The sequence below is a fragment of the Ursus arctos genome, unplaced genomic scaffold, assembly GCF_023065955.2.
Source record: "Ursus arctos isolate Adak ecotype North America unplaced genomic scaffold, UrsArc2.0 scaffold_3, whole genome shotgun sequence".
In the NCBI taxonomy this organism is placed as follows: domain Eukaryota; kingdom Metazoa; phylum Chordata; class Mammalia; order Carnivora; family Ursidae; genus Ursus; species Ursus arctos.
The window spans coordinates 85,748,081-85,772,246 of record NW_026622985.1 but is presented as its reverse complement, the minus strand read 5'-3'; positions in this window follow the sequence as shown (position 1 = coordinate 85,772,246).

Below are 24,166 nucleotides of genomic sequence, written 5' to 3'. Positions count from 1 at the left end.
GGTGTAAATAGATTCTGGTGTCAGTTGATTTACTTTTTGGATAGGAACAAGATAATGACATCTGGTGTCCCATGTTGTCTTTATCTTGTCGACCCCTCTCTCATGGCCTGATACAGATGAGACAATAATTCCTCTTCTGGATGGATAACTGTCTGGTTAGGAGTTGCACCTAGAAGTTACAGAATACCTCTGACAACAAGAATATCATGCTGAGTGCCTGAGTGACTCGTCTCCCCAAGATCCAACCAAGGAGCAGGTTTTAGAAAGCACAGTTGTGGTTGCAGGTCCAAGCCACCTAGTACAGTTCAGATCTAGTAATAATGGTAATAGAAATAGATCTAGATGTATAGATCTCATATGTCTGTCTTTTGTGTCTATTTCTCACTTGGGCCCCTAAAATTCTAAAAATGGGTAATTGAGTTATATACATTTTAGAAATACTTAGAAATTCAAAAAACAGGGGTTTTTTTTTAGTTTTTTTTTTTTTTTTTAAGATTTTATTTATTTATTTATTCGACAGAAAGAGAGACAGCCAGCGAGAGAGGGAACACAAGCAGGGGGAGTGGGAGAGGAAGAAGCAGGCTTCCAGTGGAGGAGCCTGATGTGGGGCTCGATCCCAGAACGCTGGGATCATGCCCTGAGCCGAAGGCAGACGCTTAACAACTGAGCCACCCAGGTGCCCCCAAAAAAGTTTCATTAAACAAATGTTTTCAGAGCTCAAGGCACAGAGCTCACCTTTGGTCTTATGGCTCCTTTTGTCTTCCTGGGGATCTAAATCCTACCTCATTTATGCTCCAGCTAAGATTCCACTTCTATGCTCAATGACTATTGCCAAGAAAGGCTGGGTTTTCTCTAGATTGTAAACTCCTTGGAGCAGAAGCCAATGAACCATCAACTTCTCTGTATGTCATCATCTTCCCTTTCAAACCTGCTCTTGTCTCTGTCAGCTGAGTCAGGAGTTTCAGAGTCATGCCAGGCTCCTGCCTCCAATTCATACCCCTTTGTATCTAACATGACAATGTGCCCCATTTGCCGTGGACTAATTCGGCTGATGTCCCTTGCCCTGGCCCAACTATCAAATATGATCAGGTATATGGACACCTCAAACCCATATTGGCATCTTCGTTTGCCTTAAGCCAAGTCCCCTTTCCCCCCTCATCAAGTCTCTTTCTTGTAACAGTCCAAGTACTCTCTTCCAGAGGCAATACTGAAATTCTATCTTCCACAGCTGCCAGAGCAGTCTGTCAAAAAGTCAAACGTGTTCATGCTACGTCCTTATTTAAAACCATTCTATAGCTCCCTCACAGACAAGCCCAAAGTGAAATGTCTGGCCTCTGATTATATCTCACATTCCACCAATTTCTTTTTGTAAATCAAACTTTAGGCATCCCCAAATGCAGGTGTTTACACATCTCGTGCTGTCCTTCCTCTTTCTGTCTTTGCTCATGCTGCCTCCTTTACCTGGAGACAATTCTCCCTCTGCCCTCGTTTCCCAAATTACATGGCACGCTGTTCATCCCTCGCGATCCAGCACAAACTTCACCTAGTGCCAGACACCTTCCCACACCACCTCCGACCACCTGAGGTTTGGACTATGGGACCATTCTCTACGTTGCCGTAATGACTTGTTGTCATCTTGACTGAATTTATAATACAATATTTTTATGGCTTATATGGTTGTTTCTCTTATTAGAATGGGAGATCCCTGACAATAAAGAATGACTTCTTCCTGATTTCGGGGATCATGGTTAGAAATACCAGTACACGGTGGACAGTCCATAAATATCTTTTTTTTTTTTTAAAGATTTATTTATTTATTTATTTATTCGACAGAGATAGAGACAGCCAGAGAGAGAGGGAACACAAGCAGGGGGAGCAGGAGAGGAAGAAGCAGGCTCCCAGTGGAGGAGCCCGACATGGGGCTCGATCCCAGAACGCTGGGATCATGCCCTGAGCTGAAAGCAGACGCTTAACCGCTGTGCCACCCAGGCGCCCCCATAAATATCTTTTTTTTTTTTAAAGATTTTATTTATTAATTTGACATAGAGAGACAGCCAGTGAGAGAGGGAACACAAGCAGGGGGAGTGGGAGAGGAAGCAGCAGGCTCCCAGAAGAAGAGCCCGATGTGGGGCTCGATCCCAGAACACCGGGATCACGCCCTTAGCCGAAGGCAGACACTTAACGACTGCACCACCCAGGTGCCCCATCTTTTTTAATATTCATCACAAAACATTTTAAACATACAAAGAAAAATAATATTATCAGCACCTGTATCATTACCACTTGAAATCTATGATTATTATTTTACTAAACTGTTTTGTCACCTTTCTATTTATCCCTTTACCCATGCATCAATCCATCTTGTTTTGAACGCATTTCAAAGTACACTGAAGACAGTAATACATCCCCCCATCTGTCAATGCACGTATCATTAACTGAAGTTCATTATTTTGTGTTTATTTCCTTCTACGCTGTGCATACGATGAAATGCATAAATCTTCAGTGTACATTTGTTGAGTTTTGACAAAAATATATATTTGAGTAACTTATCCTTTCTCCATTGAACTGTGTTTGTACCTTTGTCAAAAATCAGTTGACTATATTTGTGTGGATTTATTTCTGAACTCTCTATTCTATTGCATTGCTTTATGCGTCTCTTCTTTCACCAATACCATGCTGTCTTGATTACTTTTCTTTACGGTAACTCTTGAAATTGGTCAATAGAAATGATCTGCTATCCTTTCCTTTCAGATTGCAGAACTTCTATCAACACCACTTCTAGTTCAGGTCTGTTGGTAACAGACTGTCCTGGTTTGATCTAAGACAGTCTTCATTTTGCATTCATTCTTGAAGGATGTTTTTTCTGGATAGAGAATTCTGGGTTCACAATTTGCCATTTCAAGCTCTCTACAGATTTTGTTCGAATATACTCTAGCCTCCATTTCTTTCTAACAAGAGATCAGTAATGACTTGAATTGTCATTCGCCTTCATACAATGTGTTGATTTTCTCCAGCTACCTTCAAGGTTTTCTCCTAATCTTTGGTTTTCCACAGTTTATATTTTGCCTAGGCATGGTTTTCTATGTATATATCCTGCTTAAGTTTTTCTAAGCTTCCCAAATTTGTAAAAGTCTTTCAACAAAGTAAAAAAAAAAAAAAAAAAAAGGCTGTTATTTCTGCCCCATCCCCTCTCTCTTCTTTCCCTGGGACTTGAGTTATTCTTATGATAAATGTTTTCATATTTTGCCACATGTCTCTGAGGCCCTGTTCTTTTTTAAAATATTTTTTCTCTAGTTTTCAATTTCACTAATTTCTATTGATCATTCTTCAAGTTGACAGACTCTCCCATCATCTCCTTTTTTTACTTAAGGTGATCCAGTGACTTTTTAAAATTTCACATATTGTATTTCTCAATTGTAGCATTTCCATTCATTCTTTGCTATTTTTTTACTTCTCTGCTAAGACACACTTGAAAAAATTCATGATGGTCATATTTTCTTCATGACCTTAAGCAACATTCTAATAGCTACTTTAAAATCCTTGCCTGCTAAGCCCAACATCTGGCTCATCTTGGGGTTGGCCTTTATTTTTTTCCTCCTAATCGCTAGTCATATTTTCCTGATTTTTTTATGTTAAATAATTTTAGGTTGTGGATTGCTAGATTCTGTTTTATTCCTCTAAGGAGATTTTTGTTGTTAAGTTTGTACATAGTAGCAGGCAATGAGCATGAGGGACCTCAGACTTCAAACTCTTTCTTGGATGACAGTTTCAAACTAATCCTTAACTAGGCTGTTTGGAATCTGCTCCAAACATTCACATTTCAGAGATCAATCAGCTGGGATGTGTTTATAGACAAACCATTAGGCTCCTTCTCTGCAGTTCCATACTTTCCAGAGACTGTGTTGTCCAGAGCTTTGTCCTGATTTCAAGGACCAAAAACACTTCAGATTTTCTCTCACAGTTTTAGCATCCTACATCTATCGGGCAAACTGAGCCTTCTCTCAGTTCACGAGCGATGAAAATGGGAATGTAGCCAGTGTCTTCCCCCTTTATCAAAACATTGGTTCCTCAACAGAAACTACCTGCATTTGGTTGTTCTCAAGCATCTTCTGGCCATGGGTTTCCCTTTTTTCTTTTGTTTTGTTTTTGTCAAGACTTTATACTTGTTATCTGAAGAAGGGTCAGTCAGATAGGAGCTTACTCAGACATCATTAGAAGCAAACCTCAACAATTCATAAATATTTATTGAATTAAACCTTAGTCTGGCAGCTCAAGGACAGAGATCTTTATTTTTTTACTGGTATATCACAAGTGCCAAGAATCACAGATGGTATATTTTAAGTACTCAATAAACACTTGTTGAATAAATGAAGAGATGAATATACAATTAACATCGACATTTTCCATGTACCTTAACTGACTTCCTCAAAAACTGAACATATAATCAAAAGGAGCATAACCCATAATCTCTTTTTAAAACTGACAACTGTTAACATTTTTTCATATTTGCTTTTTGTATCTTTTTAAATTAAAGGGTCATGAAGTTAGATATAAAGTAGAAGACCTCGTAACTTGTTAACTCCTTTTACCCTAACTTGAGATTCCGGTATGTACATTTTTTTATCTAAATTATAGAGAATTCATTAATCTTTCCAATTTCCCAAAAGGAGGAAAGGAACATAAAACTCAGGGCATAAGAAGTGGTTTTTCTAGAAGAGTTCAGTAGGCAAATAAGTTAGAAAAATTCTGTATTTAACAAAATACAACTTGATGGAAAATCTTTGCAGAGCTAGTACATGTTGTAAACCATTAAGGACAGTGTATGGTACATAGCACTTCCCAACCATCTCTGACCTTGTAACGCTGTCCGAGATCACCTCACAGGACTTCTGTTCCTTGAAACTCACTTTGGGGAAAGCTAATATGGAATAGTCTCATATTTCTGATGCAAAAACTTAGGCATGGAAAGTCATCCTTTGATAGAGCAGATCAACATCTTATCTTTCTTGTTCCGCAAATGGTGTATTCTCTCTTTCCCCATTGAGCCTGGATTTCATTTCTATCTTTCCATTACATTTGCCTTAAGTAAAGTCAGCCATCGTCCTTGACTATTTACATGTTGGTCCACACATAAAAGAGAATAAAACAGCAGAGCAGACTGGAGGAACGATTAAGAACCTGGAGATATAAAAGGCAATTGCTTTCAAGAGGATTCACCCAGCACACAGAGCTTTCTTTCATGATTAAATTCTTTTTGAAATCCTAAATCAAAGGCACAGCCTATCAGAGAGCTAGGAAATCCATAATGAAAAAAAATGTCATTGATGAGAGCCATTTTGTTATTATACCGAGTGCTTTTGACAGCATTCGCTGCCTAATAAGCACATGAGGGAAACTGCAAACCATGCTGAATGTTTTCTGAATGTTTTCTTTCTATACAGAATGCTACAATGAAGTGCCCAGTGAGCGAGAAAAAGAGAAATAAAACACAGTTGGCAAAGTCAAAGCAAGCAGAATTAATGCCTCTGCACCACAGCCCCGGCATTTCTAGCTCCCCAAGGGGATTGGTGGGAAACTATAGCTTTTGTTCAGTCCTCTCAGAACTCTATTAATTTTTTTCTGCTTGGCTGAGTCAGGACTATATAGGGGATGGCAAGGGGCAGGACAAATCCATTTTTAAAACTCTTCAATCAAATCCTGAAAAAGTACCAGTAATATTCAAGAAGTAACAACCATGAGTAATAAGTGTCCTTGGGGACCGAGAAACATTTTCTAATGAAGGACCACAGAGTCCCAAACTGGGCCCAGCACATATAAGCCAAGTTCATCAGTTACACAGGTTACGTTGACAAATATGGTTTCCGTTGTGCGGTATTTCCACTTCTCACCTTTATTTGGGAGAAACTGATGTCAAAAAGACTTTTGGGGAGTGCCTGGGTGGCTCTGTCAGTTGAGCATCTGACTCTTGATTTTGGCTCAGGTCATGATCTGTGCTGTGAGATCAAGACCCCATTGGGCTCCACACTCAGCAGGGAGTCTGCTTGAGATTCTCTCTTTCCCTCAGCCCCTTCTCCCTGCTCACACTCTAAATAAATAAGTAAGTAAGTAAGTAAGTAAGTAAATAAATAAATAAATAAATAAATAAAATAAAATAAAATATTAAAAAAAAAAAAACCTAAGAAAGGGTGAAAGGAAGTGAGAGTCAAGAGGATGTGTCCTTAGATCTGCCCCACTTGGGCAAACCAAAAAAATAACTTGGTAAAGGGTCAGTAAGTCTTTTTATGCAGGGACCCAGAAATCCACCTCATGTGATTGGGTAATCAGGTGAAAAGACATGCTGGCCACAGGGTATGTGGAAGCCCAAGGATTTCTCTCTCTCTTTTTTTTTTTTTTTCCTTTTCAAAACTGTAAATAATCATTTTCTAATTGTCAAGGAAAAGTTTTCCCTTTAATTAATCAGACCAAAGAGGTATAATGAAGGAAAATCACTCCAAGTTCTACTTTGCAGATATTAGCACTGTTAACACCTTGGTTCACATTCATTGAGATTTCCATGATACCTAAATCACAGACTTTTGATATGTTATAAAAATGGATTCATCCTTTGCATGCTGTTTTATAACTTTATCCTACTTAACTATAAATCATGATTATCTTTCTGTATCAACACCTACACCATCATTTTGAATAAATGTAAAGTATGTCCTTCATTGGATATATCACAATTTATCTATCTAAGCTCACTGCTACATGTTTAATTTCCCATTGTTATAAACAATGCATTATAAATATACTTTCTTATATATCTTATATATCTTCCATATTTATCTTTAAATATACTTTCTTATATATCTTCTTTATTTACTTGGGGAAAAAACCTAGATGTGAAACTGCTGGGTCAAAGAGCGTATGTTAAATCTATATACATTCCACCAGATTGAATTATGTTGGGGGGAAACAGTGTATTCGTTGACATTCACCAACAGTATATGAGAGTCAGCACTTAGCTTCAGTACTTGGGATCTAAGAGGCTGCTCACCCAAATTGGGGCTGTACCCGCACTACAGAGTCTGAACTCACTGAGGACAGTCTGAGTCTGATTCATCTTCGTGTCCTCCAAAGCACTGAAAATGGCATTGGTTCTACAGTGGATGAAGGCTCTGATAAACAGGCAAAGTTCTCTTCATGACCTCTAGGACCTATAGTCTCTGCACAACCCCATCACCTCCCTGACTCCCTCTCCCATGACTCTTCCACTTCACCTGCTCCAACCACACTGATAACTTGCTGCTCCTACAGCACAAGCCCCATTCCCTGAGGAGGCCACATTGTCAGTGAGTCTTCCTATTTTAATTTGCAAGTCCCTCAACATTCACTGTCCTCCTTCCATTATATCAATTTTCTCCAATGTCTTTATTACCCGGTAACACTATATATGTTACTTGTTTATGGTGTTTACTTTGCACCTCTACCCACTGGGGCAGGAGTTTTTGTATATTTTGTTTACTGCTGTATTCCTGGCACCTAGAAGAGGTGCTCGGTAATATATATTAAATGAAGAGATTAGTTTATTTAAAATAAAGGATGAATGAAGACACCTGCAAGCAGAAAGTTAATTGCCAGAACCATTACTGCAGGCACCACGAGAGGAAGCATCCATGCAGCTAAAGAGAATGCAGTTAAAATATAGACCTGAGTCGCCATATCTTCAGAGCGCTACAGTCATTGAATATCTATTCGAAGTCAGAAGTGAGAGAATACAGGTGGTCTTGAAAAGGTTGCCATCTGGGGATACAAAACTCACATGATATTTTTATGAAAAACATATTACAAAGTAAAAATAAATGAGCAAGTTGAAATCAAATGATGTCAATATTGAGGAGATGCTACTGGAGCCGCCATTTATGAAAAGAGACTGTGCTCAGAAAAGAAGAAAATGTGTTCTACATGCTGTGAAGCTGAGATGGTGACAGGCATGTGGGGTGTGGGAAAACAAGAAAAGAGTATTTTCATTTTCTCATCAACTTTAGGTAAGCATGTTTGATAAGCCAGGCATTCAGGTGGGAACTGGACAATGAAACACAGACCCTTCCTGAAGGAATCTACAACCCAGCTGGGGAGAAATACATGTCAGTTACCAGTGTGGCACTATGGAGAGGGTGCTCTTTGGGGCAGACGTGAGGGACCCTTAACCCAGACCAGTAGGTGAGAGAAGAGGGGGCATTGACAGGAAAGTTGGTCTCTGGGCTGAGTTGTGAAGGACATGTCAATAAGAATTAGCCAGAAAGCACAAAGGATTTGCTCACAAGGAGGAGAGAGCCACCTCTGCAAAAGCTTGAAGGCAAAGAAAACGTGTGGCGTTCAAGGAGCCCCAGGGAGGAGAGAACCTCCCAGGAGGAGACCACAATAGTCCTGAGAGCTGTGACTGGAGAGGGGAGCAAGCCCAGGGCATGGGAGTCTCCTCTCCTGGATTTGTCCCTACCTGGAGGCACTGGGCTCCATGAAAGGAATTAAGAAGGACAGTCAGCCCTGATCCTTAATAAACTCATTTCACAAAATTCCACACATACTGAACAGACTCAGAGAGAACAAGAGCCCACTTAATAGGACCCGAAGTCTCTGCCAGGATCAAAGGACTAAAGCAAAAAGATGAAAGGAGAAATTCAGACGTTAGCCCTCCACACGGCCGCAGCAAAGGACACCCCGGGTAGCAGAGGGGAACGGCAGCCCAGGGTACTGGATTCGGGAAGTGCTCCTGGCTGTTGCCCTTTGAAAAGCAGAAGCATTGTGGACAGAAATCAGGGTGAGATTTGGCTTATTTTCAGTCATTTCCATTCCCGCTTGGAGTTCCAGCCATTCTCCCATCGCCAGTGATTCATAGGATGTTTATCTGATCAAAACTGACTTTCATTGAACAAAGAATTGAATCTATGACAAACTACAAAAGCCTACCTACTCTGTATCATTTATCATCATTTTTTCTCCACTGCGGCAAATAATTGTGCATATGAAAAACAACCAGCCTCCAGCCTGAGCATATGTACTAAAAAAATGTTTCGTTACAATGGTGTTTCTACATATCAGAATCACCTGGAAACTTTTTTTTACAATACTGATGTCTGAGTCTCACCCTAGAGATTCTCATTTGATGGGTTTGGGGTACCTGGGAATCAGTGATTATAATGTACCTACTAAAGGTTCTAAAAATTCCAATTATAAACATTAAATTTGACAGTGTATCATCTAGAACTTCACCCATTTATTTCACTATGGGACCAACAAGTTTTCACAGAGTACTTACGAACATCTAACAAAACACTAATCTTTGGCAAAATACAATTTGAGAAGTGTTAATGTTTCTTTTTAAAGAAATAAATGCCCAGGACTAATGGTGTACATTTATGGCTTTATATTTACCATCAATCATGGCATCAATCAATGAAAGAAGGCTGGGCTTTCATTAATCCTCATTTAGGTATAATTATTTTAAAACAAATGATAAACAAACAAACAAGCATGAAGATTTCCCTCTTCTGCTGTAGACTATGTCTTAAAGAGAATAAGAAGCCGACTACCCCATGGCTCTGTCTTTTGCTCAGCTGGCTGAGCTTTGGAAACCCTGTTCCGGGATAACCTCAGCAAATATCTTAATAATTTACAGCTCCCCCTCATTTTTTCTTATGACCCGTGGGCCCAGGTTTGTGATCCACAAAACATCTAATCCATGTCAGTAACTTAATAAATATGAAATAAAACCTTTGGAGGCAGGCAGCACATGGCAGTGGAAACAGCATACCCTCCTGAACCAGCCAGACCTGTCTAAATCACATCTCCACTACCTATTAGCTTTGTGTCCTGGGGCAAGCTTACCTCTCTAATCCCAAGTTTGACCAAGCAAGTGAAGATGCCTGACATACCTAATTTTTAGGACTCGAAGATCAAAGGTCATATGTGTGACCTGCCTGACGTAAACATGATACCCAACAAATATTTGTGGATTTTTCAAATGATTTCTAAAGTAATGATATAGCTATTTTTTTAAAATCAGAAATTAACATTTTTTCAGGGTATAATGTGAGGTAAGGTTTAAAATAAAGGTATTTCCTCTGTTCACAGGTCATTTTCAAAAGAGTGTGTATTCTGCTGGAAATTGAAACCTCTATAGCCCTCTGCGATAGTTGAGGTCATAGCTGTACTCATAAATCCTCGATTTTCTGTTCTGGAGCAGATATTAACAATGAGCTCCTTTACATTTCTGTCCACACAAGCATATTAACGTCAAAGGACAAGTGCATGCAAAGAAGTTTGGGTAGCCAAATGTGAAGTTATTGATAAAAACATATATCTTATGGCTGCTTTGGGGGCACATTTTCAAGCAAGAATACTGAAAGACCAAAGAAACTGGGGGATGGAAACGAATCTACAAACATCTGTTTCAATGCAGAACTAATAGTCAAAACTGTCCAATACCAGATGTTTACTTCCGTGGATAGACAGCTATATTGTTTTATTCATGTTCTTAGAGACCAAATGTGAAGTAAACTGAGGTGTAAATCTAGTGGGGAAGGAGTTCTGTCTCACATGGCAATTTATTATTAAATATTTAATACTACTTATTTACTCCTTATTAAAGATTTCTTCAACAGTGACCACTCACATCTTTCAAAATGGATTCTCACTCTAGATCACTTTGTAAAGGAATTGATAAGAAATGGTTGTCTTCTTCTCTTATTCAAATCTCCCAGACACTGAGTATCCTTCAATTGCTTCCCTTTGGGTTAGAGGTTCAAGTTGAAAAAAAAAAAATCGTAATTCTTTTTTGTAACCTCTTTATTGAGTTACGATTGATATATAGGAAGCTGTAGATATTTAATGTATCCAGCTTAATCGGGGCGCCTGGGTGGCTCAGTCATTAAGCGTCTGCCTTCGGGTCCTGGGATCGAGCCCCGCATCAGGCTCCTCTGCTGAGAGCCTCTTCTTCCTCTCCCACTCCCCCTGCTTGTGTTCTCTCTCTCACTGGCTGTCTCTCTCTTTGTCAAATAAATAAAATCTTTTAAAAAAAATGTATCCAGCTTAATGACTTTGGAGATGAGTATATACCTGTGAAACTATCATAATTATCAATGCCATAAATTTATACATCACCTCCAAAAATTTCCACCTGCCTCCCTTTGTGTTTTGGGGGTTTTTTGTTTTTTGTTTTCTTTTATAGTAAGAGCACTTAACATAAGATCTACTCTCTTAGCAAATTTTTAAGTATACAGTACAGAATTGTTAAGCATTGCCCTATGCTATACAGTAGATCTCCAGAAATTATTTATTTTGCAAAACAGAAACTTACATGCTTTGACTAACACTTCCCCACCTCCCCTTCCCCTCAACTTCAACTTAATTACCTATGCTTTTTCATCACTATTTGTTTCAACAAAGAGAATTTTAATCATGTTGGACCCCAGGTTGACAATAAAGGGTAGAATGGAGTTTCACACACTCCACTGTGTAGAAATAATTTTAAATCTGCTAGCGATGTACATATGCAGTGTGGTGTGATGGAGAATGCCCAACTCATGGTCACAGGAAAACTGTGACTTAAATCTCAGGTTTTTTATTAAGTGACTCTATTCTGTGAACTTAAATGATTAATTTTAACCTGCAGTTCTATTTCTCCTTCTCAGAACATTCTTGTGAGGGCTACAGGAGATAATGCTTATCACATGATTATTGTGATGCCCAGCAAATGGTAAACACTCAGGGTATTTTAGTTATAACTTCTTATCTATAAAATAATAAAATTATCTGCTAGAATATTTAAGAACCGTGTTTGCATATAGATATGTAATCTATAAGTACCATTTATAAACATATAATCAAAGCTATTGATATACTCAATACATACTTAGAGTGGTGGCCACAGTCATTAACAGTGAATGAATATACGCATTTTCAATTTTTATATTAAAAATCTGACAGATAATGTGTGATATTTTGTTGACTAATAAATAATTATAATTGGCTTTTATCATAAAGTTAATAACTTTATCCTTGATATTTTCATTTAAGGACCATCATAACCCTATTTTCGACCTAACAATCTTAGTGAATTTATAGAAGGAATGTAGTCTTATAGTTCAATTCTATATCCCTTTTTAGGGGCTCAGAATTTTAAAAATTCATCTAACAAACAATTGAGCTATAAGCACTGTGCTAGTTGGAAGTAAACAATGTTAATTGTGTTTATTATATTTTTAACAATTAGATTTTCAGGGGTGCCCACAAAACCCTACGTAGTGGAAATGGAAACTTGCAATAAAAGCATAACAAACTGTAGTACTTTCATAATGCTAGTAATTAAGCAAAGATGAAAGATGCAATTGATACAAGATTGTTTTTCTCTTAAATGTTGCTTGATGAAAAGCAGGTTTAATACAAAAGGTAAATAATACTAGATAGAGAACATCTAGAATATACGACCTTAGGGGATGATGATACTTTTTCACGTCTTATTTCATCTCAAAACTTAAGATTTACTTTTTCCTTGATGTGTGTATGCAATCAAAACATTCTTACCTCCATCAAATATAAGTGTCATCTATTAGCTCATCAATGGAATAAGGATAAGGTGATAATAGAGTAAAAAGATGAAAGAAATTTCTCAGAAAAACTATAAAGAGAGAAGCTTAAGGTAAGTTAGTGAGTGTGTGTGTGTGTGTGTGTGTGTGTGTGTGTGTGTGTAAGGAATTACCCAATTTGGAAACAACTGAGCTGTGAGTGACAACCAAGAGGATAAACAAAACCACATGTGTAAAACCCCTCTGAAGAATAAAAAGAAGACTGCAGCGATGCAATATTTCATCAATAAGCTTTCAGCCCTATCCACTAAGTAGACTTATTGACTTGGGACAGGCTGGTTGCTTTCTGGAAAATAACAGCTGTCACAGAGGTAAGAGAGAGACCACTTTATATGCTTTTTTCGTCTTCATTTCAATCCAGACAGAATTTGGGATTGGTTGATTCATTACGTTTTCAGAAAAAGAAACGCCCTCCAAATTAAAAAGAAATCTTCCTTGGTCCATCTCTTTCTTAGGACTTGAATCTTAATGCAAAACATCAGCAAATTATCTCTTTTGCCACGTCCAGCCTTTTAGCTAAGGTTTTCCTCAGAATTTGCATTTTTTAAATTACAGCTTATTTTTAAACTGATTTTTACATAAATACCAACTGCTCCATGAACCGTGGAAAAATCTCCTACTCTTTGACGTGAGGTATCGTTTATCTTAGGCAGTGGGGTGTAACACTAGTGTTTCAGACACTGATTAGTCCTCATTCTGAACCCATTTAAGCCAGTTTGGCTTGAGAGCTGTTCATTACTCCAGTGAAAGAAAGGGAGGGAGGGAGGGAGGGAGGGAGGGAGGGAGGAAGGGCTGAAGTCAACTTCAGGCAATACTATTAAAACCTGGAATGTTCCTGTATACACACAGATCAGACATCTATTCCCAAGACACACAATTTTTTTCTTTCCCCAGGGTTATAGAATAATCATGATTTAGTCCAAATCCTCAACACAACCACAGCAAAACTAGAGTAAATCTCATGATACTCCATGTATCTAGAAGTCAGTAATTTCAGAGAATGGGTCTCTTTGTGCATTTTCTCAGTCTTTGTTAGAGTAAAGAAACTTAAAGGTGTTTACAAGTGGCTAACAACTTCCGTTATCAAGACTTCATAAGGAAATACAAACATACCACTGAAAGAACAAGGATGTTCATTCTAACAGGAAACTTGACTACATGGTGAGCTACAAGCTGATGACTCCTTTGGGAAAATTTATTTTTTTTAAGATTCTATTTATTTATTTGAGAGAGAGAACAGGAGAGAGAGGGAGCACGCTGGCGGGGGTGGGGGCGTGGAGAAGGAGAAGCAGACTTTCTGGTGAACAGGAGGCCTCTCCGGGCTCGATCCCAGGACCCCGGGATCATAACCTGAGCTGAAGGTAGACACTTAGCTGACTGAGCCACCCAGGTGCCCCTCCTTAGGGAAAATTTAGAGAGCAGCCACTTGGTCTCATCATCCACATATAAGAATAAGTGCGTATAAAGGTTCACATAGAAACTAAATCTCTCTCAAGAGAAAAGTCCTTGAAGATGGAGTTCTTGGTATATCTGTTAATTATGCTGGTATGTTAAGCAGAGGTTGGGACAAGAAAAGAAAAGCATTAGTACTTCAGGTGTGAAGACCAGTGAATATCAACTACAGAGTTGTAGAATTAAACTCTAGGTGGACATGAATCCCACGACATCAGAGTCCACTAACCAAGGCTCTTAAAAAAACTAGTAAATCATTCCAAACACTAGAAAAAGACATGGGTTTTATTTCCCTTGATCTAAAGCTGGATTAATTTATGCACAAGACAGAGGACATACTTAATGTAGTCTTCTAAACACATGACTCAAAATGTCGGAATATATAGGAGGCAACGCAAAGCTTATCCAAAAGAAAATACTGGAAAAGTCTGCTTCATCTTGTTAGTGAATCTTATTGGCATTTAGAACCATCCTTATCATGACTGCTGTTGGGTCTACCCAGAATCCCTTCCTCCTCTTTTGCTAAGAGTACCTGGCCTTTCCTTATCGCATGACCCTCTCCTACTCCATGTATTCTCTGTGGGACAGCCAATCTTGGTGTCCAGCCCTACCTGCTAAAGGAGTGAAGTATCACTCAGGTTCACCAATCAGAGGACATTATTTTCTTAACTAGAATAATTTGTTCCAGGATGGGCATATGACCTCAATGTGGCCAAGTGAAGTGTATCTTGAGACTGGATGCTGAGAGAGACAGGATCTCTCTTTTTTATGGTGAGTAGGGTCCCAAGCAATGAGAGCATACTTTGGGCTACCACTGTCCATCTTCCCTAATATGCAGTTAAAGTCTTTATGAAACAAAAAAAAGCCACACATAAAAAAAGCAGAACCATGAAATGGAGATTCAAATAGAATGGTGGTTATGGTCTTCAAGCCCCATTATTCAAGGACAATAACACATCGAGACTCACACATGCAAGGATAACCCAACATCACATTGTGTCTTGAGACTTTCTTTAAGATTTAGTACTATGACAATTGTACCACAGGTTAGCCAACAGCATGCTCCATGTCCTAATGACCATGATGACATCCTCTAGAGATAGATTTGTTTTGCTTTCCCATAGCTGCAGATGGCATCCCGGCGCCAGGTAGCCTTCTCCCCAAAAAAGCAGCTTAATGTCCTTTGTAACTGGAAGTAGAGCAACAACATGGATAAATGGAGCTATTTACTCGAAAACAAAGATTTCAAAGCATGAGCTCACGTAGGTTAGGTTAACAGGTAGGTCAACAGCGCCACCCTCCTACATGAAGAACACAGCCCATGTAAGAACAATGGGAATTGTAATGCCTGATTTTTTTCTCTTCAATTATTTCTCTTCAAATATCTCAGTCACTTCAGTTACTGACTTCCTCAGTACAATGAAGAGGATATGACAGAAGCCTAGACATGACGTAAAGGGTTGTGAAAAAAATTCCAAAATGGCACACATCCCAGTGAGGACATGCTTTTATCCTAACGTCCTCTTCATACTTTTCATGCATAGCCTTCACGTGCCCTTGCTTTTAGCTGCAGTCTACATTTGAGGGTTGTAGCTGTTGTTTTTATAACTTGTGACTATTACACATGATCCTGAATCCAACAAAACAGACATCAATATTTTGATCCTTGGAATTAAAGTAATTTCATGAAGTAATTATGCAAATTCCACGGTTACCAACCCAGTCTTCTTAACCAAAGTTTACCTTTTCCTATCCAATTCTGAAGGATTCAAAAGGAATCTTGCTCTCTGTCCTACCTAATAATGCCTTAACCCAGAACCCATTAGAGCTTTCCATCCAGTTGTACAGAGCCAAGAAAGCTAGAAAAGCAGAGGCAAGAACAGCACTGTAGCTTCCAGGCTGTAAGAAAGTTGGGAGCCCTGTGACAACCAAGCCATAGCAATGCATTTCATCTGTTTTCCCTCTCTTCTTAAGCCAAGCTTCCAATGACATATACATGCCAGAAAATGGAGAAGACAAGTATTGCAAAGTGACTAAAACAGTCCCCTGTCCTACAGAAGCTTCAAGGAGAAATTGCCAATGAAATTTTATTACAGCCTTTCTTATGGCAATTTATACTGAGGCTATAAAAATGCATCATTCCCTTCAACCCAAAAATTCCACTCCTGGGAATGTTTCCTAAGGAAATAACTCAACAGAAGGAAAAACCAAGTGCACAGTAATGTTATTTGCAGCTCCATCTAAAATTGCAAAGTACCAGAATCAATCTAAATATATAACAGTAAGGAATTTTTAAGTAAATTATTGTGTATAATTCAATGGAATATTACACAGCTATAAAATTATAATTATATGGTCTTGATATAATATTCAGGGAAAATGTATAAAATGTTACATTCATTATTATGATTACAACTATGAAAACTAAGAAGGTACCTATATATGAACATTAGGATGGAATATAAAAACTAAAAGCAATCATAGTCAAACTGTGAGGTCATCCCGTCAAAATTAATTTATGCTGTGTTATGAATTAATAGCAGCAATGACAAGACTCTGCCTTCTCCTTCAGGGGAGAAAGATCAACCTTAGCCATTCATTCCTTTAAAAGGCTCTCCCTGAGCAGCTGCTATGAGCCAGAGTTCATCCAGAATTAGAGATATATTCACCTAAAGGTAAATATGCTCCAGCCAAGATTTTTCTTCAGCTTAGTCCCATGGATTTAGAAAGTATTTACAGGGCTTTGTCACTTCCTATTTCTGTAATTACCATATTTCATCAAAAACTCGATGCCCATTTCCCCACACATGCTCACTATCTCTGACACTGAGCTGCGTTTTCTCATTGATGGCGTCTTAAAATCACCATCACCAGTCGTGATGAAGTCGTAACTACCTGCACGTATGCAAACTTGGTCCCAGATCTTCATATGGTTGTCATTTTAGTTGAGCTATTTGTGTTGCTGGTGACACAAATCATGAGTTTCACTGAGTCATTTAAAACTGGTTTGATTACTCGACATAAAGTGAAGAGTGTACACACAGAAACGCATAGCTGCTGAGCAATGGTAGAAATCTAATAGCAGTGGAGCAGATCTCTTTGTTAGAGAAATGACTGCATTTCCACATCTTCCTGCGATAACAGCTAAATTATTTTACTCGTCTTTTTTTTTTTTTTAAAGATTTTATTTATTTATTTGACAGAGATAGAGACACCCAGTGAGAGAGGGAACACAAGCAGGGGGAGTGGGAGAGGAAGAAGCAGGCTCATAGCGGAGGAGCCTGATATGGGGCTCGATCCCAGAACACCGGGATCACGCCCTGAGCCGAAGGCAGATGCTTAACAGCTGTGCCACCCAGGCGCCCCGTCTTTTCTTTATTCTACATGCACAAAGATGGTAAATGACTGAAGAAAAATCTAAGTCTACATAAGCCTAAAATGGTCTCTTGAGAATGTAAAGTAAAAATTTTAGGATGTAAGAAATGATCCAGTGATGATGACCTATCTTCCTTTTATCTTTAACCATCCCTCCTCTCTCTAGTTGTCATAAGGATTTCCATAATTTGCCATACTTGTGACCTAAACCGGAGAATTCAGGTGCTAAAGCAAAAAAACCAACAAAATTAATATTCTCCAGCCTGGACATGAGTCCTCTAGATGGGAAATTCTCTGGGTAATTTTACAGAAAAACCACAATCTATAGGGAAAATATTTTAGAAGCAGCATATTTTTCTCACTTTTGGTCTAGTAAAATTGGGTAATACTTCTATAATCCCTAACAGAGTATCCTGGAGAAATCCATCACATCTAGCACTCCCAACAATTATCTAGAAGATCTGATTGTTTGCTACATTGACGATCTGGCCTGTTTCAAGCAGGAAGGTAGTTTGACCCTACTGACTGTAACTTCAGGAGAGCAAGGCTTGAATAGAGACCACTGTGTCTGCAAAGGTGATCTCCTAATGTTATTCCTTGGACCTGGAATTCCATTCATTCCTCTACCTTATTCTTAATTCTAGCTAGAAACCCCTGTTAAAATCTTCACCAGAGCATAGGCATTTTTTAGTACCTTTTCTCCTTTCTTCGCCCATCTCTCAGTGGGCAGAAGCAGAGCTTCAGAAGCCTTGGGTCAAGCACCAGGCCAAACAAGGAGAGACTCTTAATGGAAAGAAATGACGTTAGGAAAGGGGAGAAAAAGTGAGTTACAATTATCTACCATCTACTGATGGTAGATGAGCAAGCATATTCTGCACCTCATAGTGTGGCTGTTCGCAGATGATGAGGCTCAGACGCACACAGGAAGGAAACTGGTTTAATACCTCAATCACTGTTGACCTTAAACCTTGACTTGTAGAGAAATCCCCACGAGAAGCTTAGCAGTTACTAGGACACAATACCAGGGCACTGCTTGCCTCTGCCTCGGCCTGTCCCCTGGCCCACACCATACATCCTGATCATCAGAGCCTCGGTCAACTTTCATCTCCCTTCCTTTTTCTCTTCCCACGCGGCAAGCATGATGGTTTTTCTCCGAAGAGCTTGTGCGGATGTTCATAGCATAATTGTATTTGCATTTTGGGGAGATATTTCTGGCAGCAGTAGGAGAATATACTGGAAGAAAATACTGAAGGCAGAGGTTGCAGGTAGGAAGAGAAGAGGGAGTTTTAATGCAGAGCAGGGCTGCACTGGATCGATGGCTGCGGAAGTAGATGGATTCTGTGTTAAGAAGGAGCATACACTGCTTCTCGGTAAGTGACTGGTCCACAGCACGGCTGTCTCATGGCCTTCGGTCCTAACTTTGACACTGTCAGGAGTGGATGTCCTCTCCCATTCATCACACTTCTGTCTACCACCCCCTTGCATTCTCACACATGCTCCTTGACCCTCACCCTTAACTCAGCTCCCTCCTCCCTGTTAAATCACCTTCACACCTGGCTTCAAGGCTTCATGGGCCTTGAGAGCACAGAGGGGACAGACATCCAAGATTTCTGCAAGAGTTTACAATCTGCAATTGAGATGAATCAAAAAGATGATGATTTTGAGTATTGAGTTGCTTGAATTTACTTCAACCTTGTTCTGAATTATATCTACCTGTGGAAATGTTAGTAATCACAGACTCACAGGTAATTAGGATTTTTATTAGGAACAGGTTTTTCCTGAAAACGGTATGGTCATTGAACAATATTGGGTTATTTTATGTGCACTTTCTGTTGGTTCAAGCAGGAATACCAGTCTCGACTCCTCACCTGGTGGCTGATGGAAAATGGAAATACAACATTAAGTTTTTCCTCATGATTCCTTCTAAAGGGATACCCTGTGGATTTAGGAAAAAAAAGAAAAAGATTCTTGATCAAATAAATTTAGGAAATGCTGCATACCCTAATCCCTTCTTGAAGCACCTTTGATGTTTTCATTAACATCTCAAAGGCTCTGGGAAGTCCTACATTAAATAAAACTACTTAACAGAGCATTTCCCAAAACTACAGCCATTAAAGCCCCATCTAAACTGGGAAAATCTATTTAGCCTGACTGCTTCGCTGCTTCTTTACAGTGGATGTATTGGACCTTACTTCCTACAGAAAATGCTAGAAAGAGCTGACAAGCACAACTAAAGGCACTTCGCAAATGGGAACTTGCTGGCCTTTAAGATCTTGGAAGTACCCGGTTTGTGCTACATATAGACCATTGTTCCATTGTCTTCCTTTCCCAAAATAAGCCAGGGTCACGTCTCATATTGAAGGGATGAAATCACACCCTGGCCATGGCAGAGTGAACTTAAGAGGGAAAAAGGAAAGAGACAGACAAGAAAAAAATGTGCCCCAGAATGAAGTTTCCCAGGAGGCTAATGGGGCTTGCACCTTACAGGCCCTTAGAGAAGACCTAACCACGTATGATATTATCATGTATGTTCATCAAATTTGCAAATAACAAATCTTTAAACTGCAATCGTTTAGATGACTATTTCTTTCCACTCTGATTTGCCATCTGTTACATCCCGCCCCCCACCACCCCGACACCGTGTCGGGTAATGTTGGTGGAATCATGAATCATTTTGGTTTTTGGCTAAGAAGTTGAGTTAGGGACACAATGAGTTTGGGTTTACTAGGATATGTTTACACAGCTTCTAGTCATTTCTGTGAAATTGTGATCACCCATCCCAGTGAAGGAACGACTTCCAAAAAGCCCACTGTGCTACCCTACCCCGCATCATGGTCTAAAGCATGGTGAGGAGAAAGCTTATCTTATCATTGACCCAGCACCACAACTATTTGGTTTGTAAAAGGAAAACAAGGTTTGAAGTGCAGGAAACCAAACGCTAATTTGTGTGATATTTTAAACAGAAGACTCCATTCTCATTAACCCACAGTCAGAATTGAAGTTTTCTCCTGTCAAAAATCTACTTGACTATGCCACATCCACAAATACGCATGCACCATATATTTTTCCTTCTTTGATGAGAATCCTTTTTTTAATGACATTTACCAGGATTTCTGTGTTTGTAGGGCACAAACCTCCAGCCGTTATATGTTTTACGCATCCCAAGATATTTGATTATATCTTAGAATATCCCTCACATACTACCCGGATAAAATCTAGTGGCTTTTAGGTGAAATAGTGCATAATATTGTCATTGACCTAGTGACACAAGATGGAAAAAACAAGTGAAAATACTCGTTAATAAGTCACTGCATGTGACATAACATTCATTTCATTAGAACACTGTTAGCTCAATACAGTGTAGCAACAATTTAAAATGAATTGAACTACCCTCGGTTAGTCTCTGATTTCTGATTTATTTTATATTATTTCAGAATTACATTACCAAAATTCAAATACGATAAAAAGAAGCCAAAATGTAAACTGAAAAAGAATACTGGCAGAAGTTTCAATATTACTGATGAGGGAACAGAAGGCTAGCTGAAGACAAAGCATAAGCTGACACCCCGCAACCTCCCCCTACAACCTCCCCCTACCCGCCACTCCTGGGTGGGACCTGTGTGACATTCTTCCAGGAAGCCCCCAACCATCTCAATGTTAATGCCTTGCTAGAGGGAAAAACAACCTTAACTTGACAAAGGCAAGGCCTCCGGTTTCCTGTGAGTGTTCTTTAACATAAGAAAGTACTTTCTCAACCTCCCTTTTTCCTTACCTCCCCCAACCCCATTGTATATAATCAGCCACCCCTCACAACCTGGGGCAGCAGCTCTTTCTGCCCACGGGGCCTGTCCCCTGTGCTTTAATAAACCACCATTTTGCACCAAAGACGTCTCAAGAATTCTTTCTTGGTCTCCGGCTCTGGACTCCACCCCACCGAACCTCACCTATATTCCAAAACCATATCATTACCAAAAGTCTTAATTATATCATGATAGAAACTAAAACTTGCAGATCAGTATCATGACCATGAGGAAAAGAATTATATTCAGACAGTCCCAAACCAGAAGTAGAAAAGCCAAGGGGCAAATGAATGTTGCAGAAAACACAAATTTGCGGTGTTTAACAAATGTCATCAGATGAAATAATATTTCCGATTAGATGGCCTAATAAAACTTCAAATGTCTAAAATTGTAAAGTTTATATACAAAGCAAAGTTTAAAGAGGTTTTTCCTAATTTGACAAAATTCCTAAGCATAGCATTACCAATAGAGGGTTGCTAAACCGAAATAAATGTTTCTAAACTATCAGTAACACAAATCAGTTTTGAGTCAACCATGCTAAGAGAAAAAACTATTATTGATTTTCCTACTCTATAGAAAATGATATTTAAAAATGTATTGTCATTTGAAGAGGCAAACAGAATGCAGCCAACAAATGTAGCAATTATAAAAGTGCACTGGGATGTTAATAAAATTGTGTTATTTTTCAGGATTTTGTGATGATGTGGGCATGTGTCTACTTTTTAAAATGCATAACTTGTGATTTCTCATCCTAAATAAATATTTATTTTCATACCTACTTTAAAGTTACCCTTGTAACTTTGTATTCTTTTTCTTATAGAAAGCTCCCCAAATCATAAAAGCTTCAGACCCCACACAATCTGGAAACCACCCCCTCCCCCCCGCCCTGCTCCATCCTTTCTTAAACTTTGGCAACTGAATTCATTCAAACAGATTGACCAGTTGGTTATTTGATAGCATGTACATATTGATTCAACTACCAGTGAATTTAATGAAAATGTATCCCATACCTAGATCTCCTACGAGAAGCTTCCTTGAGTTCAAATCGTGTGCTGATATTGAAACAATTCTCTAAAATGAAGAAAGCTGGGAGTAGTAAATATTGCTCTCTATTCTAGAAGTTTCAAGTTGTGTCCATGGGAAATGATTCCATGGCATGATTTAGACATAAGATTTTTGAAGATACATATACAAAGTTATGTGCATCTCAATATAATCCATTGGTTACAGAAGTATATGTCATGAGGAAGGGCTTCTAGCATTTACCCATGATAATGTTCATAAGCAAGGTCATGTAAAACTAACATTTGCCTCATGGCCTGTTGCTTCAATGCCACCGATAGATTAATAGAGGAAGCTGAAGACACTGCAAATGATCATTTGTCTTTCCCTGCGGACTAAGAGAGACCCCAGGAATACACCACCCTCCCTCCCTGCCCACCATTACACACAGAGATCAATAACCCACTCTCTGTGCAGCATTAAATACATAAATAATGCGTGTGGAGTTTGGGAGATATGGAAAATCTTTTCTAGGGACTTTATATATTCTAAACAGCCTGGGCTATGACTCCTAGAAAACGTGAATTGCTTGCTTCCTCTGCTATCCCCAATCTCTTCTCCACCACAACAAAAAGACTAAAGAAAATTAAGGAAAGGGGGGGTAAAAAGTAAACTAAATATCCAATAGTTCAACAGGGACAAGAGAGTAAATGGGATAAAATACATTAAACTGAGATTAAGATTCTTATGTTTTCATCCTGGCATCCTCCTTCAGTGTTTACAAAGCATTAAAAATAGGTACACTGTGCCTCCCATCTACAACACTTAGTCTTCGTAATTAGCTGGTAGTACATGCTACTTTCACAAAAAGTGATTAAACAAGATGACAACTTGGCAAAGATGCAGCAACTCTTCCATTTTTCATTGTTATGTTGATGAGCAACTGAAATGGCTGTAATTAAAATAACTCTGTAATTCTATTTTTAGCAATCTGTTCATTGTCAAAATTAAAAATATACATAGCAAGAACAAGGAACATAGCATGGTCAACACCATAAAAAGAAACAAATGATGCTCTCGCGATGCCATTCTACACTCATGCAGGGAAAGAATCACTGAAAAGCATATAATATGGTCCATTTTCCAACAAAGTGGTTTGCATTTCCTACTCTATATAAATTATTTTTGAACGGTTCTGAATTCCTCTGATGACAAGTGCATCATTAGCCCTGCAAGTACTCGTCCTTGACTTGGCAATAACATCAGGTTAGCTATGTGCCAGCAGGCCGACTTGAACCTCTGTGACAGTGTATGCCGTGAGCCCTACGACTCAAAGAGATGGCAGTGGGAAGAGTGAAGACTGGTGCCATTTTGAGGATACTGAGCAGGAAATCCCCTCTCCCCAATTAGACAAAAGAACTGACAGCCCAGTAGTGCCATAGCTGCTGTCCAAAATATGCAGAAGAAATGACCCTTGGCGTCGCAGAGCTTTTCAGTCATTCCAGGCTGAGATCCCGGACTTTGGGCCCAAGAATCATCATGTATTCCAGACTTCCTTCCTCCCGGCAGGTGAATCGCTAGGGCCATCCACCATCCATGGCTGTCTCTTTCTTGCCTCAGTCTACAGGGGAGTCAGACAACAGCCTGAGACCGCTGAAACAGAGTCACGTAACAAGACAGGCATCAAGAGGAAGAAAAGATTCTCCCAGCAGAAGGTAATGTTCCTGTTACAGGAAAGATTGTATAAGAACACATCCCTATCACAGCAATGATCACTATTATACTGTGCCAACTCATGTCACAACACATATCTATCAATGTCAACTTGGCCTTCCTAATCTGCTTCCAATAGCGCAAGAGACAATCACAGCTCTGACAGCCATCTATCATGTCTGTTATTTTCCTGTT